The 17039-nt window shown below is 34.8% G+C and overlaps 1 long non-coding RNA gene across 1 annotated transcript; it reads right to left on the reverse strand.

The window, feature by feature from the left end:
• Nucleotides 1-1244: 1244 nt before the first annotated feature.
• LOC122000101 lies at nt 1245-2952 on the reverse strand. Its single transcript, XR_006116943.1, has 2 exons — nt 2336-2952; nt 1245-1478 (listed from the first exon to the last, which is right to left on the reverse strand). It is a non-coding gene; the product is annotated as an uncharacterized LOC122000101 (long non-coding RNA).
• Between the last annotated feature and the right edge of the window lie 14087 nt (nt 2953-17039).

The raw sequence follows: 17039 nt of genomic DNA on the forward strand, positions 1-17039 counted from the left end.
CATTTTAAATATATAAGTAATGAGTAACATTTAGCAATGCATCATTGCTACCCAAGTGACGAGAATGTCGAGATCCGACCTAACCTTTTCATGTCTATTATTTTGTATGATTCAATCATTTTATCCTTGATATCTAGATTGATTAATGAGGCATAGAATGTGTCATCCTCTTATCAATCCTTATGTTTCTTAATCACTAAGTAGATACACTCAATCAAATAAACTCAATATCACATACTGACTCATTTGAGCATGGTCATACATTTTTGTGTCCTACTAATCAAGGGGCTCACAAATATCACTTTCGTTATATGAAAGGGATAGATCTCATCTACATCACTCACATATCTCTACATAACTTATTGCATACCAGTAATCGACTTTATAGTCCACCTTGTTATAGGTGACGTTTGCCGATACCAAAGTACACAACTCCTTATGTAGGGAACCATAATAATTTCAGGTCTAAGAACTATTCATACCAATAATTACATGAGAATGTTTATGACACTCATATAACGATTCATGAATCATTCTCATGGCGGGTCATTCAATATATATTCTCTAATATATACCTATATTTCAACCTGATATCTCATATCCATGACTTGTGAGATTAAGTCATCCATTGACCTACATGCTAATCTCAATGCATTAATATTGTCCTTGCATATTAATGCTTGATTAGGAATAGTTAAGAGTAGTGTTCTATGTATATCTATAATATCTCACTATCAATTCAACCAATTTATATGTTATAGATTAGAACCTCCTACTTTAGGATATTATTATACTTATTCATTCACCACTGAATTGAAATAAATATAATAACCAACTTTACCTTTTATTAATAATGAAATATGATACAAAAGGAGCCTTTTACAATCATCTCATAATTGGTACTAGGACTAATACTAACAGATTCCATATAAAGAATATCATATCCAATTCTTGTAAATGTATGTTGGGATCTTAACTAGAATGTCTATGAAACTTCGGTAATAAATGAACAATTTTCCATAACTCGAAGTCTACTTCCAAATTAGAATATTGAATGCAGAATGAATTATCTGACAAATCTTGTGTCTAAAGCTCTTTGAGAGTCTTTTCAGTGTTGTTATCCATTTTGTTTGACAAATCTGAGGTTCTAATCACACTGAAACTCTAAAACTGCTAATGATATACAAGAAATTTTTTGGTCTAAAATGAAACACTCGTACAAATATCATCAAAAGACAAAGGAAAATATACAAGATAGCATGCATGAATACAAACGATGAATAATTAAGTCCTAACAACATTTTTGAATTTCTACAACAACCAAGTAAACAGAAATAAGAGAGAATAAAATTGAAAGAAAGAAATGAAAAATATTTTTAAAAAACTGAAATAATAGTCTAAATGAAGAGATTTGACCAAAATAGGTCTTTATTGACGATGTAGTTGTTAGCATTCTTCCCTCGCCCCTTTCCTTCAACCTGTAAAATAATAGATACTAACAATTACATCAAAAAAAAATAAAATAATAAAGAAGAAAAGCAAGAACAAGATAAAAAAATAACTTATGTGCAGTCTAAAAACAAATGAACACCACTAAGTTCTCTGACAACGGCTCCAAAATTTGATAAGTGTGTAACTATCACTCGCTCACATCAAATTAATAATTTCTAATCTACCGAACCCTTAACCTACACTAAGGTAGTCTAGTAGAGGATCGGGTCGTCTCTCTTGTGGAACTAATGGCTAGACATTTGTTTTCATATAGAATCGAATAATGGGAATTTTGTTTTTGGATTTCTACACTTAATGCAATAAAGGAAACTCTAATTAACCAATAACGATGAACCTATAACACCGTATTACTCTACGCTACAAATAACATCATAAACAGAAATGATAAACAAGCATGAATTAAACTAACTAGCAATACTATCTAACTATCAAAGACTACTCCTGTACCGTATTGTCACACTATGACACAAGATTCGTCATCAATAAGCATAACATGAAACAAATGCAATTAACATAAAAATACATAAGGGAAACAACAATCAAACAAAAGCAATTGACTAAATATATTAACAGCAATTAAACAAAAACATAATTATACATAAAAGCTAAATTGTACCACATTGTCACCCTATGCTATAAGATCAATAATCATACATAAATAAAACTAAACAAAGTACGAAGCTAAACAATCAAATATGCATCATAAGGAAATAACAAATAGATCAAACACAAAATTAAGCTAACAACTGAACATGAATAATTAAACAGAAAGTAAACTATACTATCCAAACCATTCTTTTACGATCAAACACTAGTCGACTACCTCCGCCATCACATCGAGGATCCAGATTTGGAACCGCTAGCCTCGGTGAACAGCAATACACATTACTGACCTCCTCTGATCTTCTGATTCCACCAATGCGAACCACACGAAGTTGAATAGAGATATGAAATGAAGCTTGCTGCCAAAAATGGATACACCACTGAGGTTGCTGGAATTATGCCCACCTTTGCAACGTCGTCCACGGGAAGTCCACATCACTGCTTAGTGATGGAAGAAGAAGAAATTCGCCAGAGAAGAAGGGATAGCCAGATTCCTCTATGAAATCCTCTGCATTCGCAATGTCGTCCGTAGGTGAATCTCCGCTGAGGGAGGGATGAAGAGGGGTGCTTGCCGGAGAAGAACGCTCCGCTGTCAAGAAGCCCTAGTAAGGCATTGCTGCCCTTTTGTCGAGAATCAAGAAGTGAGAGGGACTCACTGCGCCGGCGCAGAACCTCTCCGCCGGAGAAGATGAACCCTAGTAGAAGTTGTCATTCACAGGAGTCGTCGCCATCACTGCCTTCACTGGATTGGAAGGAGTCGCGAGAAGAAGGGATTTGGTAGCATCGGGCGTGCGTAGAAGAAACGTGCACAGTGCGAAGTAGAAAAATGAAAACCCGAGTCGTGTTTTGTCGAACCGTTGTGCCCCTTTTAAGCCTCTGCTGAATCGGAGATTGAACCAAACCAGAAATCCATCTTTAGCCTTCAATTGAACAGAACCCAAGAAGCTTTAGGGTTTTCTCAATTGGGCTTTGAAATTGGCTCCTTCTCCTCCTCTAAACCTTTGCAATTGAACTACACCACGATTGGACTAATCTGGTGCTCTTCTCCTCAATGGTTCTCCCTTAATTTCTACAAAACACAATATAATCAAATAATATTCAAAATATCCATAAAATGTATATGAATTAAAATAAAGACTAACAAATATTTATTCTCATGAAACACATTAAAAATATATAATTGGACACCTAAAAGGAGGGAAATACTGAGTTATAATAATAAAATAAAATATCCAAATATCAATTAATAATCGCTATCCTGTCCTATATCAGTTGGTATCAGAGCTAGAATATTCCGACTTGAGGAAGTCAAGCATCATATCCAATGGAAGGTTATTGTGGTCGTGGTCATGGTCGCAACAACAAGTAGGTTCTAGCTAAGAAAGTCTCATACCGTGGTCGTAGCATCCAAGATGATATTAAGGATTTATCGAGATAAGTTATGGATTTAACCCAATGTCTAGAGACGTGGAATTTTAAAGATCATAAGATACATGGTTGAGAGAATCGTGGAGACCTTGGATGTCAAGTTGATCTATCCAAATATTTTAATATGTTACGGAGAGAGAATTTTATTGATTGGATCAATATAGTAGAGTGGATCTTTGACTATAAGCAAGTTTCTGTTAGAGTATATACAAAAAGCCTAGCTTTTGTAAATATTTATTTGATAAAATAAAAGAATCACATTGGTCAATATCTGCATTTATTTATTAAATGTAATTGTTCAATTAATTTATATAGTAGACAACATGAAGTGTGGTGTCACACTTAGAAGATCATGTTGTCGGTTCTCTATAAATTATAAACAGTTGCTCGCGACTAAGATAGAAAGGAACAAACTATCAGTATAGTCGTAGTGTAATTAAGTATTAGTTTATCTTAACTAATAAATTACACTGATACACTTTAAGTGTATTGAGCGGGATCATTTAGGTAAGTTCTTTTTGTACTGACTTAGTAAAAGAACTAAACCTTAGTTATTATGGAAGTGTGTGCTCTTAATCCTAATATAATAACAAGCACATATATTTAATATTTATTTCTTTGATTTATCAAAGGGTGAGGTTTAGCTCGATAAATCAATATGCCCGATAAGTTGGGAAATGATATTACTTATAGTGTGTGTTGTTGATTATAGAAGGAATCTGTGTCCTAGTTATCTAGGTTGAGAATGTCCCCAAGAGGAGCTCATAAGGATTGTCATGTTAAACCCTGCAGGTGGACTAAGTCCGACATGACAATAAAGTTGAGTGGTACTACTCTACGAACTAGATATTAATTAAGTGAGTTGTCAGTAATTTACTTAATTAGTGGACATTCGTAATCTTAAACACAGGGAGATTAATACACTCATGATAAGAAGGAGCTCATAATGTAATTTGGGATTGGTGCGGTAGTGCGGTAATAACTCTTTAGTGGAATGAGTTGTTATCGATGAACTTGAGTTGTGTGTTCGGGGCGGACACGGGATACTTAAGCTCATCGGAAGGCCAAAACCAATTTCTCCTCTAGATCCCTGTCGTAGCCTCATTATAGCCTCAAGTCCATCCAAATGTAAGGCTCTTCTTGGTGTCTAAGAAGGGGGATGGACCATTGCTTGGTGACCAAATAATGGCCAGCCACATCCTCTTGAAGGGGCCGGCTCTATAGCTTGGTGACCAAGCTTATAGGGGCCGGCCATAATAATTCAAAAAGGGAGGGTTGTTTTGAATTTTTAAAATCTTCTCTTTGTAGAAAACTATAAGTTTTAAAAGAGAGATTTTAATTTTTAAAACTTTCCTTATTTGAATTAGGCCACATATTTAAATAGAGAGTTTAAAAGATTTTAAAACTTTCCTTTTTTAACCATCCTCATGGTTTAAGAAAAAAGGGAAAAGAAGTTTTAAAATTTAAATTTTCTATTACCATGTTAAAAAAGGAAATTTTATAAGAGAGTTTTAAAATTTAAAACATGGTTTTAATTTTTAGAAACTTTCCTTTTTTAACTCCTACTTTAGGAAAGAGAGCTTGTAAATTTTATAAGAGGTTTTCTTCTTATAAAATTTTTAAAAAATTATTTTTCCTTTCCTTTTAATTGTGGCCGGCCACCTTGCTTGGTGCCCAAGCAAGGGCCGGCCAATAGGATTAAACCAAATTCAATCCTAAACCAAATAGGATTGATCATAACCATTGATTGGTGATTGATTCAATCAAGAGGAAAGAAAAGGAAAAATAAAAAGGAAAAAGGAAAAACTCTTGGATGATTTTATTTTTTGTAAAAGGTTTTTCCTTATTTGCCTTGGGCAAGTAATATAAAAGAAGGGGTGAGGGGGCTTCATGAGACACAACTCTTATTCTATTGCTTGGGTGATCTCTTGGTGGCCGGCCCTCTCCCTTTTTCCTCTCCCTTTGCTCTCTTCTCTTTTGTGGTAGTGGTGGCCGAATATTGCAAGGAGGAGAAGTTCTCTTTTGGGTGGTGTTCATCTTGGAGGTTCGTCGCCCACACGACGTCCAAGGCGAGGCGAGGAATACGACAGAAGATCTCGAGGTCATTAGCATACAAAGAGAAGATATAATTAGCAATTGTTTTCCGCATCATGCTAGTTTTTCTCTTTGTAAGAATTCTAAATACAAGAGGCAATTAGATCTAGTTTTTTCAAAATAGTTTTTCGAGTTTGTGTTTTCTTCTTTTTCGAACTTGTGTTTCGATTGTTCCTTTTGGTTGACCTAGAGTTATTTAAGGAAATAAATATTAGCTTTCCTTAAAAGGCTTTGCCTAGGCGGTGGTGGTTGCTCCCATATCCAAGAAGGCCATGTGCCTCGCCATGCAGTACTGGAAGCCAATTTTGGAAATTAATATTTATGGAATTAATAATCTAGGCAGGTTTGAATCAATAGTGTTAAGTTCCGCTTGCGATTCAAATCTAAACCATTAAGAACAGATAAGTTAAATTTGGAATCAATGATGTTAAGTTCCGTCTGCGATTCCTAATTTAACTTCTAAAGAACACAATAGGTTATTTAAGGAAAGGTTCGACACTTGTACAAAATTTTTTGTACAGTGGAACCGGTACGTTTTCTGAGGTTTAACCAACAATTGGTATCAAAGCTAGGGTTTGCCTCTGTTTATTTGGTTTTCAAATAGGTTATGCACATGTCATACATAATTTAGGCAGGATAATAGTAGGATGTGCTAACTTTGTGGTTGCAGGCTCCAACTATTATGGCATATTTTTATTGTGTGTGATTGGACCCTTGGACATGTCAAGGGCATTTAATTGTGTGTGCATGATTGTAAAATTAAATACAGCAGGAGCTGTATTAGTTATTAGGATTTTACATTTTTTGTTTGATCTAGAATACATGTACATTCCATTTATGGAATATAGGATCGATATATGTAAAATTCTATATTTGTCGCGAATCGGATTCTTGCGAGGCGTGGTACTTATGGAGCACCAGAGGCGCAGCGGAATAAGAAGCAAGATGGATGCGACGACTTGACCCAATGGCGGTGGCTAAAGAAGGCAGCAGCTAGGGTTGGAGCACACGGAGGACAGTGATGAAAATGCCATAATAGTTGGAAAATAATTTCCATATTTATTGCTTTTATTTACTGTGATGTGTGTGTATGCATGTGATGTATGCTAGGATAGTTTAAAATTCCTCACTTTAAATAACTAAGTGGGAGAGGGATTAGTATATTAATCCCACGGTCTCCATTACTGGTTTGTAAGTGATGCAACAAGCTTGCGTGTTGGCTCTTAGTGCCTCCCTCCACAACGGATGAGTTTGTTTGCGGATCACTAGATCAAACTTCCTTAATGGATGGTTATAGGAAGTTATTTAGGATGTGTGTGATCTTCTCCAACTGAAGGGGCACAATTCTATTTAATGGACTTAGTATCAAGTAATGGTATACACTTAGACAAATTTAATAGTATCCTCCCCAACGGAGTCACTGCTATCACTTGTGTGACCAAAGGGAAACCAACTATTAATTTGTCATAAAACTAGGGTGACAAGATAATAAAATTAATGGGTTAAAACCCCTCTTACAAATGATTGATTTTGTATACGTCCACACTAACGTGGCATACAAAATTAACGGTGTTTGAGATAATTTTATTTGTCATACAGTTAGGTTGACAAGATAGTTAATGGGTAAAACCCTCCTCTTACAAATGATGATTTTGTATACGTCCACACTAACGTGGCATGCAAAATTCACGATGTTTTGAGGTGTTGGTAAATTTAAATAGTATTGTTAGAGGAATCAATATTATTTTAAATTTAGAGTCTTGACCAAATATTTGATCAAAGACAGACCAACTATTAATTTTATTTGTCATAGGTTGACGAGATAATAAAATTAATGGATGAAATCTCCTTTTAGAATTTGTATACGTCCACACTAACGTGGCATACAAAATTCACGGGGATTTTGAGATGTTGGTTTTGACCAAATATTTTTGTGATTCTTAGGATTTCAAATGTTAGTCAATCCCCTAGTTGTTATACTATAGAATAGACTTAGTAGTCCCAATTGTAATGATTGGAAAACTAGGACATTAAGGTAGACTGTCCTCTCAGAACTGAGAACAATAACGGTGTATTTTATTAGTTGTTGAAACATTTTTAGTGGTGTTATCTACCGATACCTGGTGTGTAGATACAGGAACCACTTATTATGTCTGCAATTCATTGCAGGGGTTCCAGAAAATTCGACAACTATATAAATCACCGTCCACATGGGCATTGCTGTAAAAGTAGCAGCTGTTGCAGTGGGAGATGTTTATCCTTTGATAGGAATAAAACATGGATTTTAAGAAATTGCTTTTAAGTACCAAGTTTAGAAAGAAATTTATTTCAGTTTCTAAACTATTTAAAGAATAAATATTGTGTCTATTTTGATAACAAAGTTGTTATCGAGAAAATAGGAAAGATATCTATTCTGGTACATTGGATGGTAATTTATAATCCAATAACTCCCACGATGCAATAAATGGAAATTAATAACACATTTTCTAACTTTAAGAGAAAGTAACTTTCGGAAATGAACCAATCATATTTTTTTTGGCATCCAAGGCTAGGTTATATTAACTTGAGTAGGATTCAAAGGATAATAACCAATGAACTCTTGGGTTCATTGGTAGTGGAAATCTTTCCAACCTGCGAGTCTTATTTGGAAGGAAAAATAACCAAGAAGCTTTTAAGTCTAAGGGATATGGAGCCAAAGATATAATGGAATTGGTTCATTCTGATTTGTGTGGTCCTATGACTATCCAGACAAGAGGTAGTTTCAAATAGTTTGTCTATTTTATAGACAACTATTCAAGACACAGATAGATTTACTTGATACACCGCAAGTCTAAGTGCTTTGATTAGTTCAAAGAGTACGAGGCTGATGCGGAGAAAAGTCAAAGTAAAAATATCGAGACACTACGGTGAGATCGCAGTAGCAAATACCTCTTGGGAGAATTTAGGAGTCACTTATCAGAAGTAGGGATTCAATCTCAACTAACTACACTTGGTACATCCCAACAGAATGGTGTAGTAGAAAGAAGGTATAAGGCTCTTATGGAATAATTAGAATGATGATGAGTTATTTAGAAAATTACCAAATTCGTTTTAAGGATATACTCTGAAAACGAAAGTGAACATAGTACCTTTCAAGCCAGAACTCTCTACTCATATTGAATTGCTAAATAGGTGTAAGCCTATTTTGAAGCATATTCGGATTCGGGTAGTCCAGCACATATGTTGAAGAGAGACAATGAAAAGTTGGACATGAGTTCACTTGTTTGTGGGTTATCCTAGATAAATGAAAGTAGATTTATAGTCTTTAAAATCAGAAGGTCATTGTTAGCATCAATGACTAATTTTTAGAAGAGGACTATATAATGACCACAAGCCCATAAGTTCTTAAGAAAGTAACAAAGGACATGTCTAATCTAGTACCAACTGTACAAGATGAAATATCACAAGAAACTGCAACACGTATCACAAATGATACACAATTATAGACAGTGTCTCGTCGTAGTGGGAGGGTTGTTATGCAACCTAAAAGAGTCATGTTTTGGGAGAGCCTTTGGACTTTATCCCTGGTCAACATGAACTCAATCCCCAGACATATGACGAAGCACTCCAAGATTAAGATGCAGCATCTTGGCAAAGAGCGATGAATATAGAAATAGAATTTAGTATTCTAATAAAATCTGGGAGCTTATAGAATCACCAAATAGTGTAAAAGCTATTGGGTGAAAATAAGTCTACAATAGAAAAAGGGATAGATGGGAAAGTGGAAACTTTCAAAGCAATGCTTGTTGAAGAAGGAAAACCTTTTATCGGTAGCCATGCTTAAATCTATCCGGATTCTTTTATCTATTGCTGTTCATATAGACTATGAGATTAGGCAAATGGATGTCAAGACTGCTTTCCTTAACGGAAGTCTTGAAGAAAACATCTATATGAAGCAACCAGAAGGGTTCATTGAAAAAGGCAAAGAGCATCTAGTGTGCAAGCTTAATCGGTCCATTTACGGATTGAAGCAAGCTTCAAGATCTTGGAACATCCGGTTTAACGAAGTAATCCAGTCATATGGATTTATACAGTGTCCGGATGAGTCTTGTGTATACAAAAAGCGTAACGAAAACGTGGTGGTATTTCTTGTACTATACGTAGATGATATTTTGTTAATTGGCAACAATGTCAAGGTATTATCAGACATAAGGGTATGGTTGTCCAAACAATTTGATATGAAGGACTTAGGAGAATGTGCACACATTCTTGGGATTAAAGTAATAAGGGATCGCAAGAAAAGAATGTTGTGTCTATCCCAAGCTTCATATATAGATACGATCCTTGCTCGTTTTAGCAAGCAGAACTCCAAGAAAGGTTTCTTACCTTTCAGGCATGGAGTAGCCTTATCTAAAGAGATGTCTCCAAAGACGTCAAAGGAGATTGAGGACATGAAGGCAGTTCCATATGCATCGGCCGTAGGAAGCCTTATGTATGTAATGCTGTGTACGAGACCTGATATCTGTTTTGCCGTGGGCATGGTTAGCAGATATCAGAGTAACCCTGAACAAGGACATTGGACTGCTGTAAAGCATATATTAAAGTACCTGAGAAGGACTAGAGATTATATGTTAGTTTACCAAGCAGACGATTTGCTCCCTGTGGGTTACACGGATTCGGATTTCCAATCAGATAGAGATAATAGTAAGTCTACGTCAGGCTATGTGTTTACTTTAGGAGGTGGAGCCATTGCATGGAGGAGTGTTAAGTAGAAATGCGTCTCGGACTCGACCATGGAAGCTGAGTATGTGGCAGCCTCTGAGGCAGCCAAAGAAGCTGTATGGCTCAGGAACTTTCTAATGGATTTAGATGTGATTCCTGGTTTGCCCAAGATCATCATAATTTATTGTGATAATAGCGGTGCAGTTGCAAACTCGAAGGAACCACGAACTCATAAGGCAAATAAACATATAGAGCGCAAGTACCACCTGATACGAGACATCGTCAAGCGAGGAGAAGTTGTCGTCGTCAAGATTGCATCAGAAGATAACCTAGCAGATCCTTTCACAAAGGCCCTTCCGGCGAAAGCTTTTGATCGACATGTGGAGGGGATGAGAATCAGATGTAAGACAACAGATATGGCAGCTTAGACTTTTAGTATAAGTGGAAGATTGTTAGAGTATATACTAAAAACCTAGCTTTTATAAACATTTATTTGCTAAAATAAAAGAATCACATTGGTCAATATCTACATTTATTTGTTAAATGTAATTGTTCAATTAATTTATATAGTAGACAACATGAAGTGTGGTGTCACACTTAGAAGATCATGTTGTCGGTTCTCTATAAATTATAAACAGTTGCTCGTGACTAAGATAGAAAGGAACAAACTATCAGTATAGTCGTAGTGTAATTAAGTATTAGTTTATCTTAACTAATAAATTACACTGATACACTTTAAGTGTATTGAGCGGGATCATTTAGGTAAGTTCTTTTTGTACTGACTTAGTAAAAGAACTAAACCTTAGTTATTATGGAAGTGTGTGCTCTTAATCCTAATATAATAACAAGCACATATATTTAATATTTATTTCTTTGATTTATCAAAGGGTGAGGTTTAGCTCGATAAATCAATATGCCCGATAAGTTGGGAAATGATATTACTTATAGTGTGTGTTGTTGATTATAGAAGGAATCTGTGTCCTATTTATGTAGGTTGAGAATGTCCCCAAGAGGAGCTCATAAGGATTGTCATGTTAAACCCTGCAGGTGGACTAAGTCCAACATGACAATAAAGTTGAGTGGTACTACTCTTCGAACTAGATATTAATTAAGTGAGTTGTCAGTAATTTACTTAATTAGTGGACATTCGTAATCTTAAACACAGGGAGATTAATACACTCATGATAAGAAGGAGCTCATAATGTAATTTGGGATTGGTGCGGTAGTGCGGTAATAACTCTTTAGTGGAATGAGTTGTTATCGATGAATTTGAGTTGTGTGTTCGGGGCGAACACGGGATACTTAAGCTCATCGGAAGGCCAAAACCAATTTCTCCTCTAGATCCCTGTCGTAGTCTCATTATAGCCTCAAGTCCATCCAAATGTAAGACTCTTCTTGGTGTCCAAGAAGGGGGATGGACCATTGCTTGGTGACCAAGCAATGGCCAGCCACATCCTCTTGAAGGGGTCGGCTCTATAGCTTGGTGACCAAGCTTGTAGGGGCCGGCCATAATAATTCAAAAAGGGAGGGTTGTTTTGAATTTTTAAAATCTTCTCTTTGTAGAAAACTATAAGTTTTAAAAGAGAGATTTTAATTTTTAAAACTTTCCTTATTTGAATTAGGCCACATATTTAAATAGAGAGTTTAAAAGATTTTAAAACTTTCCTTTTTTAACCATCCTCATGGTTTAAGAAAAAAGGGAAAAGAAGTTTTAAAATTTAAATTTTCTATTACCATGTTAAAAAAGGAAATTTTATAAGAGAGTTTTAAAATTTAAAACATGGTTTTAATTTTTAGAAACTTTCCTTTTTTAACTCCTACTTTAGGAAAGAGAGCTTGTAAATTTTATAAGAGGTTTTCTTCTTGTAAAATTTTTAAAAAATTATTTTTCCTTTCCTTTTAATTGTGGCCGGCCACCTTGCTTGGTGCCCAAGCAAGGGCCGGCCAATAGGATTAAACCAAATTCAATCCTAAACCAAATAGGATTGATCATAACCATTGATTGGTGATTGATTCAATCAAGAGAAAAGAAAAGGAAAAATAAAAAGGGAAAAGGAAAAACTCTTGGATGATTTTATTTTTTGTAAAAGGTTTTTCCTTATTTGCCTTGGGCAAGTAATATAAAAGAAGGGGTGAGGGGGCTTCATGAGACACAACTCTTATTCTATTGCTTGGGTGATCTCTTGGTGGCCGGCCCTCTCCCTTTTTCCTCTCCCTTTGCTCTCTTCTCTTTTGTGGTGGTGGTGGCCGAATATTGCAAGGAGGAGAAGTTCTCTTTTGGGTGGTGTTCATCTTGGAGGTTCGTCGCCCACACGACGTCCAAGGCGAGGCGAGGAATACGGCAGAAGATCTCGAGGTCATTAGCATACAAAGAGAAGGTATAATTAGCAATTGTTTTCTGCATCATGCTAGTTTTTCTCTTTGTAAGAATTCTAAATACAAGAGGCAATTAGATCTAGTTTTTTCGAAATAGTTTTTCGAGTTTGTGTTTTCTTCTTTTTCGAACTTGTGTTTCGATTGTTCCTTTTGGTTGACCTAGAGTTATTTAAGGAAATAAATATTAGCTTTCCTTAAAAGGCTTTGCCTAGGCGGTGGTGGTTGCTCCCATATCCAAGAAGGCCATGTGCCTCGCCATGCAGTCCTGGAAGCCAATTTTGGAAATTAATATTTATGGAATTAATAATCTAGGCAGGTTTGAATCAATAGTGTTAAGTTCCGCTTGCGATTCAAATCTAAACCATTAAGAACAGATAAATTAAATTTGGAATCAATGATGTTAAGTTCCGTCTGCGATTCCTAATTTAACTTCTAAAGAATACAATAGGTTATTTAAGAAAAGGTTCGACACTTGTACAAAATTTTTTGTACAGTGGAACCGGTACGTTTTCCGAGGTTTAACCAACAGTTTCGGATTGAATGAAGGTGAATTTGATTGCCATTAGACTCAAGAGTCGAGCATTGGCATGGTGGGAGCATTTGCAATGCTCACGAAACAGACAAGGCAAAACCAAGATTAAGGATTGGAAGAAAATGAAGAAAAAGATGAAAGATCACTTTTTTTTCTTTTGGGTACACTCAAACTTCATTCCAAGGATGATTATGTTTTACCATAGAGAACGATAGCTTCAACGTGTAAGATGATCTTGATGGATTCGAAGATGATTTTAAAAAAGAAGTTAACAAGGTACTTTATGGCGATGACCCTAAGACTTTTATTGTTTGTGAGAGTATGTTAATTGAGGAAGATGTGCGAGACGGGATCGATACTACAAAAAATCCCAGAATAGTGGCAGGATTACCAACGAAATTTTATTCCATTGATAATTTCTGACAAAATATTATTTCCATCGGTAATTACCGTCATAACCCAAGAACCCTAGGTTTATTGACAGAATTACCAATAGAATATCAATTCTGTCGGTAATCACCAACGGAACCCATATTCAGTCAGTAATACCAAATAGGCATTACTGACAGAACATCTATTATGTTGGTAAATACCGATGGACACAGATTCTATCGGTAATATCAGATAAGGATTATCAAAGGATACTATGTTTTGTCAATAAATACCGATGGATTACCGACGAAATTATTTCCATCATTTAGCCCACATAAAAACCTAGGGCATGGCCCCCATTTTCCTTACGTGCGCGTGGTCTTCCCCAATCTCGAGCTACTCTGGTGATTCTCTAGTGAGTTCTCTCTGGCCTCCTCTCTCCCTCTTCCCAACATCGGTAATGACTAGTGGCCAACACATAGCGCATGGGTGGTGGCTGTATTGGCCGACAGCACACTCTTAGCCATGTTGGCGACTGTGTCGGCCGACAACATGTGCCTAGCCGTGCTGGCGGCTATGCTGGGCACCATCACGCAACTGGCAGTTGTGTTGGCCACCAGCACGCCACTGGCTTTTGTGTTGACTGCCAACATGAGGCAGGTGGCTGTGCCGACTGCTAACAAGCGGCTGGTGTTAGCAGCCGACAACTGTGCCGACCGTTAGCATGCATGAATTGATCCTAGATTGTCATTGTTTGTGATTATTTTTATCTATTTTTTTATTTTATAGTATACTGCATTTGCTGCTCTTCTTCGATTAGACTACATATTTTCAGGTATAATTTATTAAACATTACCTTATATGCAATTTTACATGAATGACTCGTCATCTTCTATCTTAACAATTATCTCATTATGTCTAATATTATTAAACTTAAATTTCATATATTCTATCTTTATTCTATTAAGCCTAAAACATTTCTCTTCTAGTATTTCTTGCCAAGATTCTTAGCATTTATTCCTTCACGTGTTTCATCTACAAAAATAATATCATCTACAAACAACATGCACCATGGTACTGTGTCTTGAATGTATGCAGTGAGTTCGCCCATAATTAGTGTAAAAAGATAGGGATTTAGAGTTGAGTCTTGATATAATCCTATCTTTATTAGAAATATTTTAGTTACTCCACCTGAAATCTTTACTCTAGTCATTACATTCTCGTGTATATCCTTAATTATTTCAATATATATTATGCTAACACTTTTCTTTTCTAGAATTCTCCATATAATTTCTCTTAGAACTCTATCATAAGTTTTTCTTAAGTTAATGAATATCATGTTTAGATCTTATTTTTTCTCTCCATATTTTTCAATTATTTATCTAAGAAGATGTATAACTTCTATTGTTGACCTTGTGGGTAATAACCCAAATTAATTTTCGGTCATTGTGGACTCCTTTCTTATTCTTTTTTCAATTACTTTTTCTAAAGTTTTACGATATGACTCATTAGTTTAATATTCTTATAATTTGCAAAATTTTATACGTCTCCCTTGTTTTTATATAAGGGAACTAGAGTACTTATCTTCCATTGATCAAATATTTATTTTGTTTTCAATATCATATTAAATAATTTTATAAATCATTCAATACCTTGTTTCCTTAGGCACTTTATACCTCTATCGGAATATCATCTAGTCCAACTACTTTTCCATTGTGCATCTCATTTAAAACTTGTTCTACCTTTAAAGTTTGAATTTTACGATAAAAATTTAAATTTTTATGCTCATTTGACCTACTTAAATTATCTAAGTTAAGTTGGTCACGTAAACTTTTATTAAAAAATTGATGAAAATATCTCTTCCACCGCTCTTTTATTTCTCCATCATTTACTAGTACCCTATTACATTCATCATTAACACATTTTATTTGGATAAGATCTCTTGTCTTTCTTTCTCTCACTTTAACTATTCTATAAATATCTTTTTCCCTTCTTTTATATCTAATTTTTGATATAATCGTTTAAAAATTTTATTCTTTATTTCATTCACTACTCTTTTAGTTTTTTTTCTTGGCTATTATATATTTTTTAAAGTTTTCTCATTCTTATAAATATATAATTCCTTATAATCTATTGATTTTTTCCTTCACTTTCTTTTGTACTTTCTCATTTCACCACCAAGATTCCTTTCATAGTAGTGCATGTCCCTTTGACTCACCAAGTATACTCTTTGTTACTATTTTTAACTTTGATATCATCTTATCCCATGTCATATTAAAATCACCATATATTTTACCTAATGTTTGTACTCTTACTTTCTCCTTAAATATATTTTCCTTCCCATCATTTAACTTTCACCACTTAATTCTAAGAGTCATATATATTTTCTTTTCTTTCTATTGATACTATGTTTGAGGCGTATATCCAATACTATTAACCTATATTAGGTAGTTAAGCTTTCTCCAGGGATGACCTTACAATCTTTATAAATCTTTCTATCTTTCTTCTTAACTATAAGAAAGTCAATTTAAGATTTATTATTCTCACTTTTGAACGTGACTAGGTGTTCTTTTCTTTTCTTAAAAAGCGTATTAGATAATATAAGGTTATATGCTATCGCAAAATCTAATATAGTTTTTCCTTGCTCATTTCTCATTCCAAACCCATAACCCCCATATACTTTTTCATATTCCTCATTTTTTATTTTGACATGCTCATTTAAATAATCTCCTATTAAAATCATTTCATTTGGCGAAATATTTTGCAATATTTCCTCTAAGTCATCCCACAACCTTGATTTGGTAGCTTCATCTAACCCTACTTGCAGTACATATACACTAATTATGTTTATAGTTTCTTTCGCCACTATTATCTTAAGGGCTATAATTCTATCACCTTTTCTAACTACTCCTATATTTTCATCTTTTAACGAACTATCTACAACAATATCCACTTTATTTCTTATTTTAATTTTCTTGGATATCATAACTTAAAACTCGAGTTCTCTATCAATTTTGTCTTCTCGCCTACCCATTTTATATTTTGTACACACAAAATACTAATTCTTTCCCTAATTATCGTATCTACTACCTCCATTGATTTACCAGTGAGGGTTCCTATGTTCTATGTTTCAAATATTAGATTATTAATTTTCTTATCATATTTGTTCTTATCCAATATATGATATGAAACTTTTGTCTATTTAACACTACACCCAGTTCTCATGGAGATATAACGGTCTTTGTCGATATGTTATAGTCGGAACCTACAATGCGAGATCAACTATAACGGTCTTTGCATATTTAGCACTATGCCAGAGTTCTAGAAATATAACGATCCTTGTCGAGAAGCTACAGTCAGACCCTACAAGGCGTTCTTTCCAGGAAATAATTTAGCAGCATAATAATTTAATGTATCCATT

Source organism: Zingiber officinale, chromosome 7A (genome assembly GCF_018446385.1).
Source record: "Zingiber officinale cultivar Zhangliang chromosome 7A, Zo_v1.1, whole genome shotgun sequence".
Classification (NCBI taxonomy): Eukaryota; Viridiplantae; Streptophyta; class Magnoliopsida; order Zingiberales; family Zingiberaceae; genus Zingiber; species Zingiber officinale.